Genomic DNA, 6,248 nt, shown 5'->3' with positions numbered 1-6,248 from the left:
ATTGCTATACATTGTTAATTTTCTAAAAGGGAATTAATCCTGAAGTTGAGAACCTTTTAGGAGTTCTGTGACACCCTGAGGTGCTGCAAATCCAGAGCTAGGAATTTTTTGCCTGCAATGGAAAAAGCTGTCCTGGTGGGGGCTCCAGGGTGCCAGGTCACCAGCAGCCCTGGGTGCTGTCCTCGGTCCTGAAGTCTGCTGCTCTTCTGCTGCCCACAGGAAGCTTAGTGGGCCAAGTGCATTAACCTTTCTTCCACAAGGCATATGGACCCCATTTCCTTTAGTAATGACACTGAAATTGCAAGCTTTAGAAATTAACGGAATTAATAGGCCTCCACAGAGAGTTCATTTCTGTGACCATATCCTCAAAGAGGGGACTGCACATTACCAACCCCATCCTGCTCCCTTTCTCTGAGTTAGGGACTGGCCTATGATATAGACTTGGCAGGACAACATGCCAAAGGGAAGAAAGAGAGCCAGCCATAAACGAGTAGCAATAATAAAAATTTTAAAAACATGCCATTTAAAAATGCATATACTAAAAGCATAATGCTAAACCTTCCTTTAAAAAAAAAAAAATTGGCCTGTCTGTGAGCCACACCCAGGCAAGAACCTCACATTCCACATTTCTGGGGTCTTCATTAAAAGGCATGATAGAAAACACTCCCTACAGCACTTAGGAGAGAAATGATTGCCTCCTTCGAAGGGGAAACAGGAAATATATTCCCAAAGACTGGAATTCCTGGACACATACTCAAATAGAGTTTTTATTTGGTCTATCTAAGGATGAGCTCCGTGAAAGTTAAGCCATGAAGTTGGTTCCCTTTAAGCATCTTTTTGATTGGCAGCCTTTCTGTCTCTAAAGTGTGCAGGATTGTTGATGTTACAGAGAGCCCTGCTTCTCAAATTTAATGTGCATACAAATCATCTGGGGATTTTGTTTAAATACTGACACTTCATCAGTAAGTCTGGGGTGGGGCCTGAGATCTTGAATTTCTAACAAGCTCCCAGGTGATTCCAATGCTCCATTGGCAAAGATGGAGGCCAATTCCTAGAAGATGTTGAACACTCGTGCCACTGTTTCCCTGATTTCCTGGAGTTTCCTGATGGGTCAGCAGATGCACCCTTCCTAGCTGTGATTCACATTGTAAATAGTGGTAGTTTCTCCTCTCTCTCCTGGGCCAACCACTGAGAATATGTCACAAGTCTTCTTGTGGTGGAGTTTCAATACTGAGACAATGTCTCTGTGTGAGAATGTTGCAATACCCCAATCCTCCTTTATGGAATCAATCTGAACCCAACCAAACTGGCATTGATCTTTCCCTAAGGCTGTCAACTGTAGCCCACACACTTCATATAAATCAGGTGGCTATCCTAATCTTATTAACTAACCCCAGCCCACACCCCCTCCTTGATTCCTCTGGAAGTTAATTATACTGCTGGAGTTTCTAAGTCATTGCACTTATGTCTGCCTAAAGATTTGTACAGAAAAAAAATAGGATTGATAAATGCAGGAAGTCAGCTTTCTTAACTTCTGTTATAATGCAAAAGCCAAGTAAACAAAGTGGCATTTGCAATTATAATTTGAAGATTCACTAGAATTTGAGGGTTAGGTTTTAAGCTGAACTGGCAAGATTGGGTTGAACCACTTCAACACTTAAATGTTTAAAATGACTTGGTAGAGTGTTACATAATGGAAAATGCCTTTGGGATAATCTTAAGTGAAAAAGGACTCTGCAAGTTATGAATATGTACCCATACTGCAATTTAAAATTAAAAGAAATCTTGACTATAAAAAAAGGACTCGATTAAAAGTTCTGCCTGCTGCCTGATTTGTTAACCACTCTGCTCTTTCTTTGTGTTTTTTCTTTCAGTCCCCCTGTCAGTAGATCTCTTCTCTTTATCTGGACCTTCCTACACATTCAAGGCTGAAGGCTCTCCTTGAAACCTCTGTAAGTGACCTGAACCCTGAAACCACCTTGGAAGCAGGTGAGCTCAGGTTACTTCTCCAAGGATAATAAGGAACATAATTCTCCTGGCCTCAAATAAATACCAGGGCCAGCCCGGCACGGGGCAGGACTTCCCAGGAGATGGAAACTGTCCTGCAGTGGCATGAGAGCGCTTGGGCACACCTCCAGGGGCCTAGCAGGTGTCCTTTCCTCTTAACCACCCGACCGGGACCCAGTGGATCCCATCTCCATAATACTCTCCCCTTCTCCCCAAGTACCACGGGCACAACCCCCATTCACTCCTGCCCTCTCCTCTCTCCTGGATTGGGAAAACTTCCTCCTTGCCTCTGCCTTGATTCCTAACAGACCCTCGCCAGCTTCCAGAATGATTTTTCTAAAACAAATTCCGACCATACCTCTTACTTAAAACCTTGCAGACGTGCAGGGAGCTCTGAGGACGCTAATGTCCTGGCACGGCCTTTGAGGCCCTTGTCGGGCCTGGCTCAGTCTCCCTTCTAACCCCAAGCCCCGCACTGGAGCATCCCATGTCCAGCCACAGGGAACTCCGCGCTTTCCCGCGAGCACCCTTACTTCCCCTTGAGCCTTGGCTCACAAAACTCCCCCTAACTCCATCATCCTTTCCTTCTTGTCTGGGAAGCCCTCCCTGATATATCTGCCCTTGTCTCCAGATAGGGAGTTAGCAAGGCAGTGAATGCCCTGCCTGGCTCCGCCTGAGCACTTTTGGGACGGACCCCATCCCCAAGCGCTCAAATAGGGGATGGGGGGGGCGTGTCTCAGGCTGCCAATCTTACAGCCCAGAAGCTTAGGCCCCGCTTCCGAAGCCGACCCCTCGCCCCAGCGCAGGTCGCCCACCCCACCCCCATCCCCACCCCTCCCTCAGCAGGGGCCTGGAGTAGATGTTTTACTGGACAGTGCCGGAGCTTGTTCCTCAGGGGCGGGCGCAAACCTGCCACTAAGGAGCCCTTGAAACAAGCAACTTCCTGCCTCCATCTCCAGACGGCTAAGGGTCAGAGCGAAGTCATCTCCAGACGGCTAAGGGTCAGAGCGAAGTCCGGGAGGGCGGGCCCAGCTCCCCGAGGCACCGCGAGGTGTTGATTAGTCGGCCCCACGCGGTGCCCGCGCCTGCAGAGCGCGGAGCCTCATAGCCGGGAAGCTTTCTTGGATGGAGGAGAGGGGAGGTGGAGGAGGGGCAGGATGTGGGGAGGGGATCATTTCTCGCTCTGAGACGTTTGATCCCCGGCTCCGGGCTCATCCCCCTCCCCCTCGCCCTCACAACCCCTCCTCCCCCGGGAGGTGCCTGCTGCGGGCTGGAGGCCGAGGGCGCGGCGCGCACCGCGGGACATCCCCGCCAGGGGGCGCCGGAGGCCCGCCCCGGGGAAAGCGCCCGGGCGCGGAGCCTGGAGACCCCGGGAGGCGCGCGGTTCCGCCAAGGTCCCCGCGGTTTAGCTCACGTGCAGCCGGGGCTGCTGTTCAGTCCCTGCGTCGCGTCCCTCCTCATATGGCGGGCGGGGGCTGGCCCCACCCCACCTTTGCGGTCTCCCCTCCCTTCTCTACCTCCTCTGACCCCCGCGCTCCCGGAGGCCACCCAGGGAGGGTCGCCTCTCCCGCGCTTTTCCTCTTGTTGCTTCTGCCTGGGCTCGCCCATTCCACCGCCTGCACAATTCTTACTTAGGGGTCAGGACTCAGCCCCACAGCCCTCTCGCCCCACATCCACCCCCAAGTCCTCACAGAGCTTTCGGTTTCAGAGAACGCGTCGGGTGGGGGGGAAGGGAGGCGGGTGGCTTCGTTGCGATGCCACGTTCACACGCCACGCGCCAACCAACGGGGAGTCCAAAGCTGGAGGCAGGAAAGGAATACCCGCCTGTGGTGGTGGCGATGGGAACGAGAGCCCGGCTGCGCTGGTCGCTGCCTCCCCACCCGCTCCAGACACCCCAGGAGGGGCCTGCCCCAGCGCCCTGCTGAGCCGCACCCAGAGGAGTCTGGCTGGGGGGGGGACGGGGAAGGGCCTGGGAGACCAGCTACCCGTGAGCGGAGGATCAGCGAGGCTGGGACTTGGCGGGGGCCGGCAGGTGGCCGCGCCTGAAGGGAGAGGTCACCAGGGTGATGATTTCTACATTCCTGCGATCTCGCCTAGGCGCGCGCTCTGGGCGGTGAGAGGCCTTGGATGCGTCCCAAGAGGAGGAGGCTGCAAGGGTTGGAGACGGGACTTGTGTTTGCACCCTGCTGCCTCCAAACAAGCCCCAGTCATTCGCAGTCGCCATGCTACCCTTCCTTGCCCGCCCAGTGGGAAGGGCAGGCCCTACTGGGGATGCAGGATGTGATCCAGAGGATTCGCAGCCGGCGCAGACAGCAGGGAGTCCAAATTCCAGGGAGGGAGCTCTGGCCTGTCCTCTGGAGCTTTGGGGCCAAGGCTGGGCTGGGGGCAGATAAGGCCTAGAGTGGATGCAGGGCAGTGGATGGGTGTGGGGAGCTTGTCAAAGTGCCTCTGGGCCTTGGGGCCCACCCGACCACTCCAGGCCCTTCCCTAGACTCCTGATGCACCACAGGTGATTCCGAGGAGACCCCTTCTCCACTCTGGGGCCCCCACTGATGGTTTCCAATATGCCAAAGGTCTTGGAACAACTTGGTTTTTTAAGTTAGTAAAAATCCCCTTTTCAGTTTCTTTTTGAGTGATGAAAATGTAAAAAAATTGATTTTGGTGAAGGGTGCACAACTGTGGATATGCTCAAAACCACTGAATTGTACATTTGCAATGGGTGAATTGGATGATATGTGCATGATATCACAATAAAGCTGATGTATATATACTGGACTTTCTTCTGTGACCCTGTGCAAATACCAGAACCTCGATGGGTGCGGAGCTTTCAGCTCCATGAAATGGGTGTTGGGACTAGAGTTGGAAGTCTCAGAGTTCATCTCTGATACGTCTTCACTGATACACAGAACGTCACTCTGCCTCCACCTATTGTTATATATAAGTGACAACATATACAAGTGTGTATGTGTGTGCATGTGTCAGTTTCCTTATCTACCAAATGCCAAAAAGATTAAATAAGATGACACCTGTGAAGTGCTGGCAGGTGCCCTGGAGGGGGTGGTAATTATTGGCGTAACAGAGCAAACACAGTGGGAGTTCTGGCCAAAGGCCCCAGAGGAGAATAACTAATGTTGGAATTAAGAAAAAAATCCCACTGGAGGAAACACTCATAAAATCTTATATTTGCACTCATTAAAATTAGGTTTATGAATATTTAATAACATGGGGAAATACTAAAGTTATCCTGTAAGGTAAATAAAGTATTATCTTGATGGTGTGTATAAAAGATGTATTTTTAAAAGAGAGGATAAAATCATTCTAAAAGTTAAGAGTATTTTGCCTGTGGGTAGTGACTCTGTCCCTTTGGTATCTCTAGCCAGGATAATAATAAAATAAGATGTGAAAGGAAAAGAACAAAAGACATTTACAGATCAACTTTAATCAGACTGGTGGGGAGCTGTCTGAGTGGGCAAAATGGGGCTCTCTGTACCCCTCTGGAGGATGGCTTCTAGGGTGCAGAGGCCCTAGCCAGGAAGAAAAGAGATGCAAATGGAATTGAGGGAAGAAGCTGGAATTGGAGGGAAACCCTGGAGTTCTGAATGGACCCCAAATCAAAGAATGAGCCCTGAACAAGAACGTAAATTACCATACGGCAAAAGTCCCCATAAAAAATGTTAAAAGACGAGCGACAGACTGGTAGAAATATTTGCAACATTTATAACATACAAAGGATTACTAGACAGAATATGTAAAGAGTTTATATGAATCAACAAGAAATTTGTTAATGGCCCAATAGAAAAATGGGCAAAGAATATGAATAGGCAATTCACAGTAAGAGAGCACAAAATTATAAGCATATGAAAAGATTCAACTTCACTTATGATTGGTTTTAAAGCAAATTAAAACAAAAGGAGATCATTGCTTTCACTTATCAGATTGGCACAAATTTAAAAGTCATGGTAAGGATGTAAGGAAACAAGAACCCTCAAATGCTAATGGAGAAGCATACATTGGAATGGTCTCACTGAAAATGGTACCCATTGAAAACATGCATATCCTTTGACCCAGTGTTTGATTTCTTCCAAGGATCAATCTTACAGAAATTTTTGCACATGTGCTTAAGTATATTTGTACAAGGATTTTTTTTTCTGTAGTCCAAAATTCAAAAGAATGTAAATGTCCATTTGATGGGGGAGAGGTTAAAGACAGTCACTGTGCAAACCTATAATGAATACAATACA

This window comes from Choloepus didactylus, chromosome 15 (genome assembly GCF_015220235.1).
Source record: "Choloepus didactylus isolate mChoDid1 chromosome 15, mChoDid1.pri, whole genome shotgun sequence".
NCBI lineage: Eukaryota > Metazoa > Chordata > Mammalia > Pilosa > Megalonychidae > Choloepus > Choloepus didactylus.
This window is presented reverse-complemented; position numbering follows the sequence as displayed.